The sequence below is a fragment of the Podarcis muralis genome, chromosome 5, assembly GCF_964188315.1.
Source record: "Podarcis muralis chromosome 5, rPodMur119.hap1.1, whole genome shotgun sequence".
Classification (NCBI taxonomy): domain Eukaryota; kingdom Metazoa; phylum Chordata; class Lepidosauria; order Squamata; family Lacertidae; genus Podarcis; species Podarcis muralis.
In genome coordinates, this window is record NC_135659.1 from 65,262,621 (window position 1) to 65,277,708 (window position 15,088).

Consider the following 15,088-nt stretch of genomic DNA (forward strand, 5'->3'; position numbering starts at 1 on the left):
GAGAGGTGACTTCCTAGGAACCACATGCCTTGGGTTCCATGATGGAAGAAGGTGGAATAAAAATATAAGAAAATAAAGTAAAAATGCAAATACAGCATACAAGCAAGTAACATTAGAAATAAAATCCACAAATACAATAAACTCTCACAGCAATGGCAGTTCCTAAAACTTTAAACATTTGAGATTCTATGATGGATTTTAATTGTTCTTATTAAGTGCCCCAAGTGGTGCAATGGGTCAATGCATCTGGCTGTTAACCAGAAGGCTGGTGGTTTGAGCCTTCCCTGGGACAGCTGTGGGCAGATTCCTGCATTGCAGGGGTTAGAGGACTAGATATCTGAAATAAATGAATGAATAGCATTCCAAAACCTCAAGTCTTTAACAATCTCTAGGTCGTCTTTGCCTGCATCCATACAGGCATGCTGAAAGAGGCATTTGCCCCACTTTCTGCTTTTCACATACCTGAAATCAGCACCATCTCCCAAACCCACTTATTAGAGCACTCAAGGACTTTCCCAGAGAGCAGCAGGGCTGGCATTCCTAGCAAAACTTCTAGCTATTCTAAGTCTCCACCAGCAGGATCACGTGATGTCTGAGTTAGGGAATGGGCACCTTCACAGTAGGCTAGGTGTCTTTATATAGGTATCATCCATCCCTCCTGTCTTTATTTTCCAGACTTTGGTTCATGACCTCAATTACACAGATGCCACCAAGTGAGCAGGCACTGGCCCTCACAGGAACTTTCTGTTTCACAGACATCACAGTTACAAAACTGTCTTTCCTCATCAAAGTATTTCTGCTTCACTGATTGAGTGGGACTGAGTCTTGCTCAATTTGTGTGATGTTGAAGCTCAGCCAAAATCGAGCAGGATAGAACATAGCGATCTCTTTCATGCAGAAGAGAACCTTGTCTCTAGCAGAGATCACTGTATTCTGTGTTGCGCCAGCTTGAGCTTCAGAACCACACAAATTGGGTCACATCCAAGTAGGTGAGTGGTTTCTACAGTTCCTTCTAGTTCAGAATAACCATAAATTCCCCATACAAAGGAAACTGTCATAGGGTATGGGCCTTTGCTAACTTGATGCCCTACAGATGTTTAAGGTCAGTATGGGTTGATCCGCACTGGCTGGCAGCTGCTGCCCGGCTTATCATAGAGAAATTCCTTCTCAGCCCTATGTGGAGAAGCCAGGGATTCAGCCTGGAACCTTCTGTCAAAACTATGGCCCATCCTCCAAAGGTCTCTCTCTCCCTCCTCCACAAACAACTGGTGGGCAATCTAAGAAAATGCTTTTTAGCAGGAGATAAAAAACAAAGTTCAAGTTCATTGCATTTTGTTGGGGATGCTGATCTCAGGAAAGCAACCCCAAACCCAGAAAAGAATGCTGGACTAGTTGGGTCACCACGAATCTGGCTGCATCCTACTGTAACTTTTTTACCCTTTTCAAAGAGCATAACACTAAAGACAAACCCCTGGGAAACACGGGCAGTTGAGGGAGAAAAATCTAAAAGTGACGGGCGGAAAACCATGCAGAGAAAAGGCATTTGGTAGAACGCAGGCATATGAAGTTAGAGTTTGAAAGTTGTGCAGCGAAGAACAAGGGACTCGCACCACTGTCTGGGGAATTTCTTTTCTTGCCTACTCTGTTATGTTTGGTTGTTATTAATAAAACACGACTTAGTCTCTGTACATCCCTCCAGGCCATAAGTTACAAAGGCTCTCCATTTTTTATTTATGCACCCATAACATTGATCTAATCCTTCAGTCACCTGTAAAGTTCTTGAGTCTCTCCTCTCTTGCATATTCTTCCATCTCCTTCCCCCCAAGAGCAACCTGCACAGTGTAGGTAAGCACTGGACTTCACAATGAAGAGAGATGCAGATGCTCAACTATATCAGCCTGATGCTGTTCATCTTTATGCTGAAGCTAGTTCTACTGAGTTCAGTGAGGCTGACTGCCAAGCAAATGCATATGAGGTTGCAGTCCATGTAGGTTTGTGCTAAGGTGGAGTTCTTTAGATGAGAACCTGATTGCTGCAGCTCATGGGCTGTGCTTTTTGGAGGCTGGAATAAATTATCCTCCTCCAAGAAGAACAGATTGTAAAATATTAGGTTAACACCAAATACTTTATTTAACCTTGCAAAACAAAGGGTAAAAATGAGACTTCAGATTTCCCATAGCATTTTAACTGATTTATAGTGAATAACTCTCAACCACTGGCAGATCTCCCCAAGCTTCTACCTCTAACTTGATTGCTGTTATATATGCGCAGTTAGCTCCAGTGCACACCTGCAGACCCAGCTAAGGTAGAGGCAGTGAAATGTGTGATGATAGTCACTGTTACTGATGCTGTCTCAACTGTGTCACTTTTATGTGACAATAACTTCCAGAGTAACAGTCAACATTCAACAGCTGGTCTTGAACCATCCCTCTAACACATTAGCCATAATGGCAGACATTTGCTTCCAAGCCCAAATTACCATTTAACTTTCTAGAAAAGAGATAATGTACCTGTGGCCCTCCATAAATGTAAAGGTAAAGGGACCCCTGACCATTAGGTCCAGTCGTGACCGACTCTGGGGTTGCGGCGCTCATCTCGCTTTATTGGCCGAGGGAGCTGGCGTACAGCTTCCAGGTCATGTGGCCAGCATGACTAAGCCGCTTCTGGCGAACCAGAGCAGCACACGGAAACACTGTTTACCTTCCCGCCGGAGTAGTACCTATTTATCTACTTGCACTTTGATGTACTTTTGAACTGCTAGGTTGGCAGGAGCAGGGACCGAGCAACGGGAGCTCACCCCATCGCGGGGATTCAAACTGCTGACCTTCTGATCAGCAAGTCCTAGGCTCTGTGGTTTAACCCACAGGCCCACCCGTGGCTCTCCATATGCTATTGGAAAAGTCCCATCAACCCCAGCCATAATGGTCAGTGGCCAGGGCAGATGAGAATTGTCGTTTAGAAACTGAAGGGCCACAGATTCTCCATCCCTTTCCTAGAGATTCAATGTTGTTTTTGGTTCAGTGCTTTTGGTTCAATGTTTTTTTTTATATGAATAATGTTGGGGGCATAGGAAAAGAGAGGATAGGTGTTGCAGTGGTGTTGCACTAAACTTGACATACTTAGGTCCATCAAGTAAGCTCTTGAATTTGTTTCAAAGCCACAGATTTCATTTAAATCCAAGAATATTTGTAATATATTTTATTTATTTTAAAAGACAATCCACTGAATTTGCACGGATAGCAAAGAGTGGGCTAATGGTAGCAAGTTGAATAATGTTCCCCAGTTAGCATTAAGGCAATTCTGACAGATGTGTTCTTGTTTGCTCCCCTTTCCCAGCCATGGAATTTTTGCATGAGCATTAGAGGAGGAAAGTTTGCTTGTTGCTTGCAGGCAGGAAAATGGATATTGATGCAAATTCAATTAGGTATAGAAAGAAGCCAATGTTCCGAAATCACAGCCGAATTGAGAGAAAGCAAGCCAGTAAGTCCTCAGAGAATTTTTTCCTGAGTGAAGAAGCAAGGAAAGCATATGCATTGGTTAGTGGAGGTGACACTTTTTAAAGAAAATAATATTAAAGCCAAGGGAACAACAAGTGCATGTGAGACACAAGATAGGTGCAGTGCTCAGTTTATTCAATTACTTCCATGAAAATAAATGGGACAACTAATCTAACTTGGCATCTGCCCTGTGAACTGCAGCTGCAAAACGAATAAATATTAAAAGGCATTTTTTTAAAGAAAGGGAAAAATGCACTCTATGTTATTTCATTTTATGCAATTCGTGTTCAAAAGTGTAGAAGCTATCAAAATATTAGCAAGTTGCTGAACTGAGCAACACAGTGAATGTGGAAATCACAGATAAAAAGGACAGACATGGAGGATAAATAATCAAAGCACAGAATGGCCTCATTTTGCTGTAAAATAGCCATGTGTTTACACGACCTGTGAAGGAGCCTAAACTGCAGGCTGTAGTTTTCCACTCATTCTTTCACCACTCTCCAAGTTGTTCCTACGAAATGCCACTGGCGTTCATCTAGTGCCATTTGAAATGCTCTGCCTCTCTTGGCTTGGCTGCTTGAGATCTAGGCCACGGAACGGTTCACTGGAGAAATGTTTGTTCCTGAACACTCCAGAGCCCTACGTTACCTACTTGCAGTTTTCTGCTCATGTCAGATCAGCGGGAAAGAGGTTGGGAAAAACAAAGTACATGCATACTCTACCAGTGCGTTTGGGGGAATACTGATTAAAAATATCATTAAGACACTGAATGTGGCTGGCTATTTTTGCCTGCAACAAAACTTTCCGATTCACTGAGAAAGTGCTATGGAAATAGGACGCAAGGGGGGGGGGTCCCCCTTAATATGTAGAGGGGCCCATGATATAGATTGCAATCCTATACATTTGGGAGTGAGTTCCTTTGAACTCAATAGGGCTTACATCTGAGTAGATATGAACAGGATTGTATGGTTAGCCTGCTGTTTTTGAAATAAATAAATAAATAAATAAATAAATAAATAAATAAATAAATTTTTAAGGTTTGGGGGTCCCTCTCCAAACTCTATAAATTAATAAATGGTAGGATTTTGATTATTTGGGATGTGAAGGGAGAAATATAAGCTGTGGAGGAATTCCTGGGCTAGCCTATGCAAAATGGTCTAGTCAAGCTGGAACAATGCAGGGCCACTGAGGGCCACATCCTCCGCCCGCCCCACCCCCCTGCCCTGAGGTGGGAACAGAAGATTGCCGGGGTAAGTGGGTGTGAGGTAACCAGAAAAGAGTTTCCTTTTAGCAAGGGGGAGAACAAAATACAGAGATCCATCTTGGGCAGGATGGCTGAAGGCAGGCTGGGAGAGATGCTTTGGGCTCCAGTGCTGCACTGCTACAGGTAACAAGCCACTCTTGAGATACCACACTGTAAATCTGGACTTCCTCCATCTAAATTCATGTGTAAAATTGTGAATAAATCATATTTCTTAAAGCTATGATAGCCTCCACCACGTCTTCCATTCTCCAGCCAAGATGCCTAGAATCCCATGCAAAGCTTGGCAGGGATTGAGGGGCTGGTAACAAACAATACATTGTGATACATCTCCAAGCTTTTGTCATGGAAACCCTCCATGCTGAAGAGGCTTTAGGATGCATTTTCTCAGGCACCTGTGTAATAGGGTTTTAGGGAGCAATGTCTAAAATAGGAGTGCTCAAACCGCAGGCTTGTAAGATCTTACAAGAACCCCAAGATCTACACACCAGAGCCAGGTGCAAAAGACATACAATTGGATATATATATTTTTTAAGGCTGCCTCTGAGCACATGCTGAACCTAGGGATTTGTTTTCTGACCAGAACAGAGCTTGCTGTTCTTTCACATAAAAATCCACTCCACTTAACTTTCATTTCAGCAGCCTAACTTAGGTAGAAAGAGTTATGTGGTTGTTGCTTTTGTTTAATAGTTGTGAGTCAGAAATGCTTCCTGCTCTCCACCAAATCACACAGAGATCTACCAATCATTCCCAATACATCTGCCCACCCCAGCCTAGAATGTACACAATAGAGATGGGCAGGCTGTATTTCAGGAACACTGTTTCATCCTAATGGAATTAGCCCCAAGTCCCAAACTTAGCTCTCTGATATCTCAGGCAGAGCTTACTGCATAGGATGTTACCTGTAACACTTTCAAAATACCCATACCAATGTGAGCAGAACATTTGACAGCTTCCCCCAAAGTGGGTACTGGCAGATGTTTAGGACTGTAACGCTCTCAGCATGGCCAATGGTAGCTGAAGATGGGAAATGCAGTCCAAAACAAGGCTAATATATGAAGTAAAGGTAAAGGTAAAGGGACCCCTGACCATTAGGTCCAGTTGCGGATGACTCTGGGGTTGCGGTGCTCATCTTGCTTTATTGGCCGAGGCAGCCAGCATACAGCTTCCGGGTCATGTGGCCAGCATGACTAAGCCGCTTCTGGTGAACCAGAGCAGCACACGGAAACGCTGTTTACCTTCCCGCCGGAGCAGTACCTATTTATCTACTTGCACTTTGATGTGCTTTTGAATTGCTAGGTTGGCAGGAGCTGGGACCGAGCAACGGGAGCTCACCCCGTCGCAGGGATTCGAACTGCCGACTTTCTGATTGGCAAGTCCTAGGCTCTGTGGTTTAACCCACAGCGTCACCTGCATCCCAGTAATATATGAAGTAGTCTCTGGGTAAAGAAAATTTGCTGGGAATATGCAAATTTTCAGACTAAGTGTATGTGAATATATTTGAGAAAAATCTAGGAAAAAATGATTTGTTCATCTCTAGTTGAACAATGTATTTGTTAGAAGTTTTGGAAAAGTTGTCCCCCCACCCTGCCCTTAGCAAACATTAATTAAAGTATCTTTAATTAAATGTTAATCACTAAGATAAGGTTGGAATTGACTATCCAGGACATCTCATCTGTCTAGCTGACCCCAGTGTTTGTGTTTTACCTCTGGTGCCCTTCAACCTCAACTGAGACTTGACTTTTATGACCTCCCTTGGCAAACTATTCCACTGTTAATTAGAAAGTTGCAAAACCTGCCCTCCAGTTTAATGCTTATTAATGTCTCCCTTGTTGGATCTGTGAGTTTGCAGTTACAGAGCTCAGATGCAATTCATCTTCCCTAGGAAGAAGAGAAGTTGTGGCTGACCACATCTATGATAACAACCATTCCTGTGAGGAAAGGTTGAAAGAGCTCGGTATGTTTAGCCTGGAGAAGAGAAGATTAAGGGGAGACATGACAGCTGTTTTCTGTTGCTCCGGAGGGGAAAACTAGATTCAGTGGGTGGAAATTGCAGTGAAGCAGATTTCAGCTAAATGGTGGGGAAAGACTGCCCCAGGTGGTAGAGTGCTCTCCTTCATATGGAGGTATTTAAAAAGAGGTTGAATAGCCACCAAACAAGGATGCTATAGCTCAAGAATTGCCAATGTGATCCCCTCCAGATTTTGTTGAGCCACGTTTTCCATTGTCTCTGAGCGCTAGGCATGCTGGCAGGCAGCTAATGGGAAGCTGGAGTCAAAGGACATCTGAAGTTCACTGCACTGGCTATCTTTGATGTAAAGGTAAAGGGACCCCTGACCATTAGGTCCAGTCATGACCGACTCTGGGGTTGCGGCGCTCATCTCGCTTTATTGGCCGAGGGAGCCGGAGTACAGCTTCCGGGTCATGTGGCCAGCATGACTAAGCCGCTTCTGGCGAACCAGAGCAGTGCACGGAAACACCATTTACCTTCCTGCCGGAGCAGTACCTATTTATCTACTTGCACTTTGATGTGCTTTTGAATTGCTAGGTTGGCAGGAGCTGGGACCGAGTGACGGGAGCTCACTCCGTCACGGGGATTTGAACCACGACCTTCTGATTGGCAAGTCGTAGGCTCTGTGGTTTAACCCACAGCGCCACCTGCGTCTGTATCCTAAATTGTAGATCTTGCATTAAGTACTGTGCTAGACTCTTATCATCTCCATCGTCATGTCCTACTTTGTGATTCTAAATTATATTTGAGCATGAAAGCACCTACCCAGAAAAGGGAATTTCTGCTTGCATGGATGAGAAATACTTTGTGATAATTACAGTAGTTCTTATTGTTTCCCTCTGAAAGGAAGTTAGAAGATAGAAACTAGGTTGCAGATTCTGCTCAAGAATAGGGCCTGCTCCAAAGGAATCAGGAATGCCTGTTTTTAATGGAGCAAACAATATACATACATACATACATACATATATATTCCCTCTTAGCATCCTTTTCATTCAATTCATTCCTTTTGATGCTGATAAGCAGCTTTTGTACAAAGAGAAACCTTCTGTAAGAATTTGGAGTTGCTTGAGAATTACAAATATGAAAACATTAACTGCAGAGACGGCAAGTAAAGAATGACGATAATGCCCTGGATCTTTTTAAAAGGATTAAAGCTTATGCACCAACTCACACTTGGAGATTGGTCGTTTTCCCTTCCTGGACAGTTTGCCATAATTGCTATTTTGATGCACCATTGAGATGATAATTAAAATTAAAAAAAATGTAAACCAGATGAACCAATTTCACAATAATATTAATTTTCTAGCTGTTTAATCTAGCTGTTTAACTGAGGACCTGTTTGACTTGTGTGACTTCAGCCAAGGAGAAGATTATTATTAATTTGGCTAACTCTAAAGGGGCTCATTTTCATATTAGGTCAGGGGTCTGCAACCCGCGGCTCCGGAGCCACATGTGGCTCTTTAACACCTTTGCCGTGGCTCCTGGGCGGATACTAGCGAGGGGAGGAGGCGCATTGTGCGCCCCGACACTCCCCACTGTGGCGGGCGCTGTACTGGCTGTGACATCGCATGGGGGCGGTGCGTGCGTTAGTCACGCACCGTCCCGACGTCACCTTCCCGCCCGTCCGCTACATTGTAAGGGGCATGTACGCTGGTCACTGTTTTGAAGGGGAGTGAAGAACACACACACAAAAAAAGGTAACTTGTTAATTTAACGTTTATTTCTATGAGGAGGAGTAATTCTGAGGGGTCAAACAAAGAAGTAATAAAAAAGTGACAAAAAAGTTATTTTTATAATGACGAGTTTTGCGGCTCCCAGTTTTTTTTTCCTTCGGAAATGGGTCCAAGTGGCTCTTTTTGTCTTAAAGGTTGCAGACCCCTGTATTAGGTGGATGCACTCTGTGTTAGGTGGAAAAAGGCGTCTACATAATATAAAAGGTTGGTATTTCTTTAAGTAGCAAGCTAGTGCTTCACTTATGGGGTGAAAATAAATGCCCGGAGTCAAGGGTGATTAATAACAGCAGCAGCAGCAGCAGTGATATATTTATATCCCATCCTTCCTTCTAGGCACCTATGTTAACAAAAATATTAATAAGAAAAAAACACATTTAAACATTCTGAAAAGGGCTGAAAACTCCTTCTAAAAACAGTTAAAAACTCAAAAACAGAAAACATCACATACTCTTAAAACTGGTCAGGGACAGATCTTTCAGACATCAAACACCTAGGAGAGCAGGAATGTTTTTAAATTTGTCATACAAGTTAATAATGAAGGAAACAGATGCACCTCTCAAGGGAGGGCATTCCACAAACAAGGAACCACCACTGAGAAGGCCCTGCTGTGAGTCACTGCTAAACAGGCAATCCCAAGTGACAGTACCACCAACAGAATCTCCCCTGCCAATGATAGGCCCTGGCATGGTTGATACTGGGAAAGGCACTCTTTTAGAGGCGCAAAAGTACTTTTTAGCTTAATGGTGGAGCTGATTTGAATGAGGTATTTCCCCCCATCAAACAATTCTATGTCTTTTGGCTTTATGGGGATCTGTAGCCATTGCTTGTGCTTAGGGCATTGTCAGAGCTTCAGCCCACCTAGTATCAACAGGCTGGGCACGTACATGTTAGGTTCAAGTTTTCAAGAAGCTGCTTCTTTAACTTGCAATCTGTGAGTTAAACTACTCTTGCTGCTGCACTATTCATTCCCCTGAGGGTTTGTATGTTGTCACAAAACAGCTGCAGGAAGCTACAATTTGGACTGGAAGTTTTGGAAAGTGGAGGAGGATACTTATCTTTTCCCATGCAGGCTACTTTTCTTATCTGAGCTGCTTTTGCCTTGCAGGGGAAAATATACAGGTAGCTCCTGACAAATTCACTGTCTATCACCTTTGTATATTACCTCTCTTCAGATGCCTCCTCAAACTTATCCATCCTAAATGGGCTGCTCTCAGAAACTGGGTTCTTTCTTACTTCAGAATAATGGAAAGCTTTTTAGGGCTCCTGTTAGAGTTTTGTTTGCTGAATCTGCATTGGCATTCAACATTTTATTATACATCACTGCCATTCTGTCTCTAACCCAATAAATCATAATAACAGTTTTAAATTCTGATAACTGACTTTGGTGAGTGTTAGGAAAATCAGAAAAATAGAAAAGTTTTTAATCCCTCTCTCATAACACTAGAACTCATGAACATCCTATGAAGTGGAATGTTGGAAAATTGAGGACAGCCAAAAATATGTACCTATTCACACAGTGCATAGTTAACCTGTGGAACTCACTTCCACTGGAGGCAGTGATGGACACCTACCCGGATGGTGGATTAGACAGATTCAGGGAAGCTATAGCTATCAATGGCTACTAGCCACAATGACAGTATGCTTCTGAATATCAGTTTCTTGAAACCCCAGAAGAAGAGAGCTCTGTTGCACTCAGGCCCCGCTTGCAGTTTTCTCACAGGCACCTGGTTGGCCACTTTGAGAACAGGATCCTGGACTAGAGGAGCCACTGGCCTGATCTAGCAGGGCTGTTCTTACGTTCTCATGTTCATTCACCACCTGAGGCAGCCAAACATAACTCTGCCCAATTGCTGCAGCTGCTCCTGAGCAGCAGCAGCACTAAGGAGGAAATGAGCTATTCCAGGATGGGACGCTTGCACAAAACGCCACCCCTCAAATAAGCAGCCAACACTAGATTAGATGGCTAGACGATGCCTTGAAATAGCTGAAAAGTGTAGAGTAGAGCAGAGAACGCTGGAAGGATCAGCCAAATATTATTTTGTTTTTTATTGGACTTTTCCTTTTCCCATTCTTGGCATCTCCATGCCGCATTGCCATTATTATTAGTATTTTGCATCCCAGTAAAGAAGACGAGAGAGAGAGAGAGAGAGAGATGAAAACAATTGACAGCTGATGATTTAAGCATATTTCCTCATAGGCATCTTGCTTTCTCTGCCCTCCAGCCAGAGTGTTCTAATTTAAATCTAAGCCAAAACCTGCCCAGATTCTTCAGCTGGAAATTTACAAATGCCTGGCTTTGCATGTCAAGCAGGATCACTGATTGAAAGTGGCCCAACAACACCCTCTCTGCCTCTGGGATTTCCAGACCAGTTGTTTTTGTCCCTTTATATATCACCGGGGCATAAAATAATATCTGACTCTTTTATGTGATATTGCTGCATTACATCTGAACCATGAATAAAAAGAGACGTGATATATTCTTAAGGCTTATCCACAGCTACACATTACAAAGGTATTCAAAGTGCTTTCCCCACCCCACAAAGCACTGCAGCAAAGCATCATTTGCAAATTTGGAAGTTTATTGCAGATGGCGAATTATGGGAGGAGGTTGGAGCCCCCTATGGTAAAGGATGCTGCCAGCCACCTCCTTCTTTTCCTCTAATACAATTCCAGAGTCCCTTGCGGGTGCTTCATTCAAAAGCATGCCTGCTATTGCTGCTACTCCCTGCTGACCTCTATGTCCTGAGAGCAAGAAACTCAGTGTGGATGGCCACCTATGCATTGCCCAAAAGTGGATACCATTTTGCATAACATTTGACAATGGTAATTATGTATACTGTATGTGCAAATTTAGAAGTACTGTAATTACTATAAATAGAAATGGAATGTATCTCATTATATTGGGGAAGACTGTGACCACATGACCTTTGGCCCTGCTCAGCCTATGTCAAAGTTCCTGGTCTCCCTTGGACCAGCAGCCCTTCTAAAAGAGGACTCCTTCAAATAGAGGAAGCCCATCAAATTTGAGTCTGTTTCCTGTAAAGTAGGGCACATGGCCACCTTACATATGTCACGAAAACAAATGGCAAGGCAGAGAGTTGTGGTGAGGACGTTCTTCTGAATATTCTGAAAAATGAGCAAAATTAAGCTATGGGTAGGCTAGATACATCAGATTGATCCTTTATGTTTATATTGATAGCCAGCCAAAACAACATAGCCAGCCAGCCAGCCAGCCAGAAAGGAAGTTTTGGGACAGGTGGCTGATCATTGCAACAATAACTATTGGCTCTGAATCAAGTTTATTATTCTGCAGGTAACTTCAAGCACTTTGCAAATATTCCAATTTATATCCTCTGAGTTAAGTGTTCTGTGTGCAGAGATCTAGATCTTGTTCTGGACTTCTTGGAGGCATCTGTTTGGCCACTGTGGGAAGCAAGATACTAGACTAGATAGATTTTTGGCCTAAGTTGGCAGGGCTCTTATGTACTTACCAGCAATGAGCAGGATGTAGACAGCATACCACAAGAGCTGGCAGTCAATACTATTCATTTGAAGTGCTGTTGGCTTTGGACTGTCACCAAACTCACACTAAAGCTGGCATAGAGAAGTCTAAGTGTCTTGCAAAATGGATACAGAAACCAACATACCATAGGCAATTATGTTGTTCTTCAACCTAACCATAAAACTACCAAGAGCAGAATTCATATATGCCTGCATGCCCCAGAGAAGGCTGGGGTTGGTGAGGCAGTGCCAGGTTTGCTGTAATGGACCATCTGCTACTGATTTAGCATCTAGAAAACTGCTTCTTAAATTGCTGGTATTCATACCTACATGAGAGTGGGGTGTGTGTAGGACACATAAAAATCTGGCCTTGAAATTGGTTGTTAAACAAATTTGACCCATAGACGCAAGTTCTTGTCATTGTGTGGCCAATGAATGCAGCCTCAACATTGTAGACACTATTAAGTTTGCCTCCTGGCTAAATGTCTGCCCCATAAAATTTTCTTACCTGGTCAAAGAACACACACACACACACACACACACACAGAGAGAGAGAGAGAGAGAGAGAGAGAGAGAGAGAGAGAGTGTGCTCTTATTTTGACTATTGTCTCAAACAGGGAACCAAATTGCTATACAGCCTGTGTATAGCTTGCCTAACCATCTGAGTGCCTAAGCACTGAATACAAATGCACCTTTGAAATGACAGGTGCTGCTTTAATGGAGTGCCCTGGCACCTTTTTCCAAAAATGGCACAAGGGGTCTTTCTAAACAGGTTTCCTGGCTGTGGGCATTGTCCATGTGACATATTTTGGGAAATCTCATTGAAATGATTGATGATCTTAGTCTCATTACTAGTATAAACACTTGGCACTGAGCTGGCAATTTTGCTGTCCATATTTCGCAGGCCAGAGAAAGTGGCTTAATAGATGTAACATGCACAGCATTTATAGAGAACTGTCTACTGCAGCTGTCCATGCCAGAGAGACCTTTGCTGCCCAGAGAAGTAGATATGCTTTATCAGAATTTTCTTTCTCAATGAAAGCTCATTGTCAGTGAATATTGAAAGCTGGAACAAAATGTATGTGGATTGGCTATTCATCCTATGCGCGGTTGGTGCCCAATACAATAAAGCTTTGTATTTATATTAAATAAATACATGGAAAGAGATAGAGCTGACTTTGTGAATGAACACTGTAAAGAAAAAGGATGAATCAGTCACCAGTTGGCATGGATTTGAACTCTTCAGTGCTTACATTCCGATATTTGGCAGAGAAAAGTGCATTTGATTTATGTTATAGGAACAAGTTTGGTAGGCTTCAAAACCATTTCCAAATTCCATGCTTTGCCTAATTATAATTTCCAAATAAACAATTTACTGCAGCCCAGAATATACACCTAGGGTGTAATTCAATGTAGTGCTGAGCGGCGTATGTGTGTGTATATGTGTGTGTGGGGTGGTGTCTTGTTCTGGTCTCCAGAGAATACTTTGTAGTGTGCAGGGGTGGGTGGGGGTAAGGGGGGGGGCAAAGCACAAGAGGAGCTCATTCCTTGCATGCAACAACTTAGTTGAATCCTGCCCCTATATTCCACAATTAGATGTCATACAAATGCATATGCTTTTGTTATACAAATTTACAATGGAAACAACCAATTAAAACATTATCTAATCCATACAGGTCAGTTGAACTTTCAAATTTGGCACTTACCAGGAATGTTCAAATCTCATGGAGGAGAAGGCTAGCCATGATGGTTCTACTCTGCCTCCACAGCTGGAAGCCGTAATGCTTCTAAATAGCAGCTGGGGAGGGTGCTCAGAACCTGCTTGAGGGCTTTGTCACAGGCATCTGGTTGGCTGCTGAGAGAACAAGATGCTGGACTAGACAGGTCAATGGCCTGATCCAGCAGGCTCTTCATATGTTCTCTTATTAGTGGTGAAGATCAACCTGTTACCTGTAATGTGGTTTGTGAGCTTGGCCTCTAAATTCATACCTATGCTTGGAAGCCAATAGAGTTTTGTGTTCAAATGATATTCTCAGGAAGTGTGATGCTACGACTCATAATATAAGGTTAATAGATCAGTTGATTGTCATTGATGGTGATTTTCAAGAGTTACATTTCTATGGATTTTTATTTTAAATATTTTATTTGGCTATTACATTGAGCTCCCAGCAGTCTCTCATCCCAGAGATGGATCAGTTCCACAAATGCTTAAGCCAGGCATCCCCAACCTGCGGCCCTCCAGATGTTTTGGGCTACAACTCCCATGATCTCTAGCTAACAGGACCAGTGGTCAGGGTTGATGGGAATTGTAGTCCGAAACATATGGAGGGCCAAAGGTTGGAGATGCCTGGCTTAAGCCATGCCTCAGCCTCAGATACTCTATACCACATAGATTTATGTTGTAACATCAAATTGCTTAATCGATGATAAAGAGTTACTGGGCTATGACTGGAAAAGCCTCAGATTCAAGCAGACAAGAATTCTTAAAAGAACTTGAACTGGGTCACAAAGTTGGATTCCTCTTGAGTACTAAAGATACTGTGGATATCACAATTTGCTTTTATAAGGTAAGTTTTTGGATGACTGCATTTGCCTACCCAAAAATATGGTATTAGTCCAAAAGTGGTGGGTGCATGTTTATATACTTCACTTGCATACTTGTTTCCAATGCTATGTAGTATATTTCTGAACAAAAGCAGTGGCTGACTGGGGGTAGTAGAAAGAGGACCGACCAATTGTTCCTTTTATGCATGCAATTTGTTAATGAACTCACAACCTTATGCACGTTTATTATGTTGAAGGGGACTTACTCTCAGGCAAGTGGGCTAGGATTCAAGCCTCAAATGTGTGTGTGTGACAGAGGAGATGGCAGCAAAAAGAAAGCATCCTCATTTTGAAGATGAATGTCCTTGGCTCTTGATGAGCTGGTGCCTTTAAAAAAAGGGGGGGGGAAACTATTTTAAGCCCTTTCTGTTTAAATGCAATCCTGTCCATCACCTGAGTTCTCAACTGGTTCAGAGCTGCCTGATAACTAAGAAGTATCCCTAATTCAGAGCAATGCTGAACTACTTGAATGAGCGCCTCT

General features: G+C 42.8%; 1 protein-coding gene across 4 annotated transcripts in view; it reads right to left on the reverse strand.

The window, feature by feature from the left end:
- KCND3 (potassium voltage-gated channel subfamily D member 3) overlaps positions 1-15,088 on the reverse strand; it is a 259,340-nt gene that overhangs the window by 109,255 nt on the left and 134,997 nt on the right. The window lies entirely within an intron of this gene.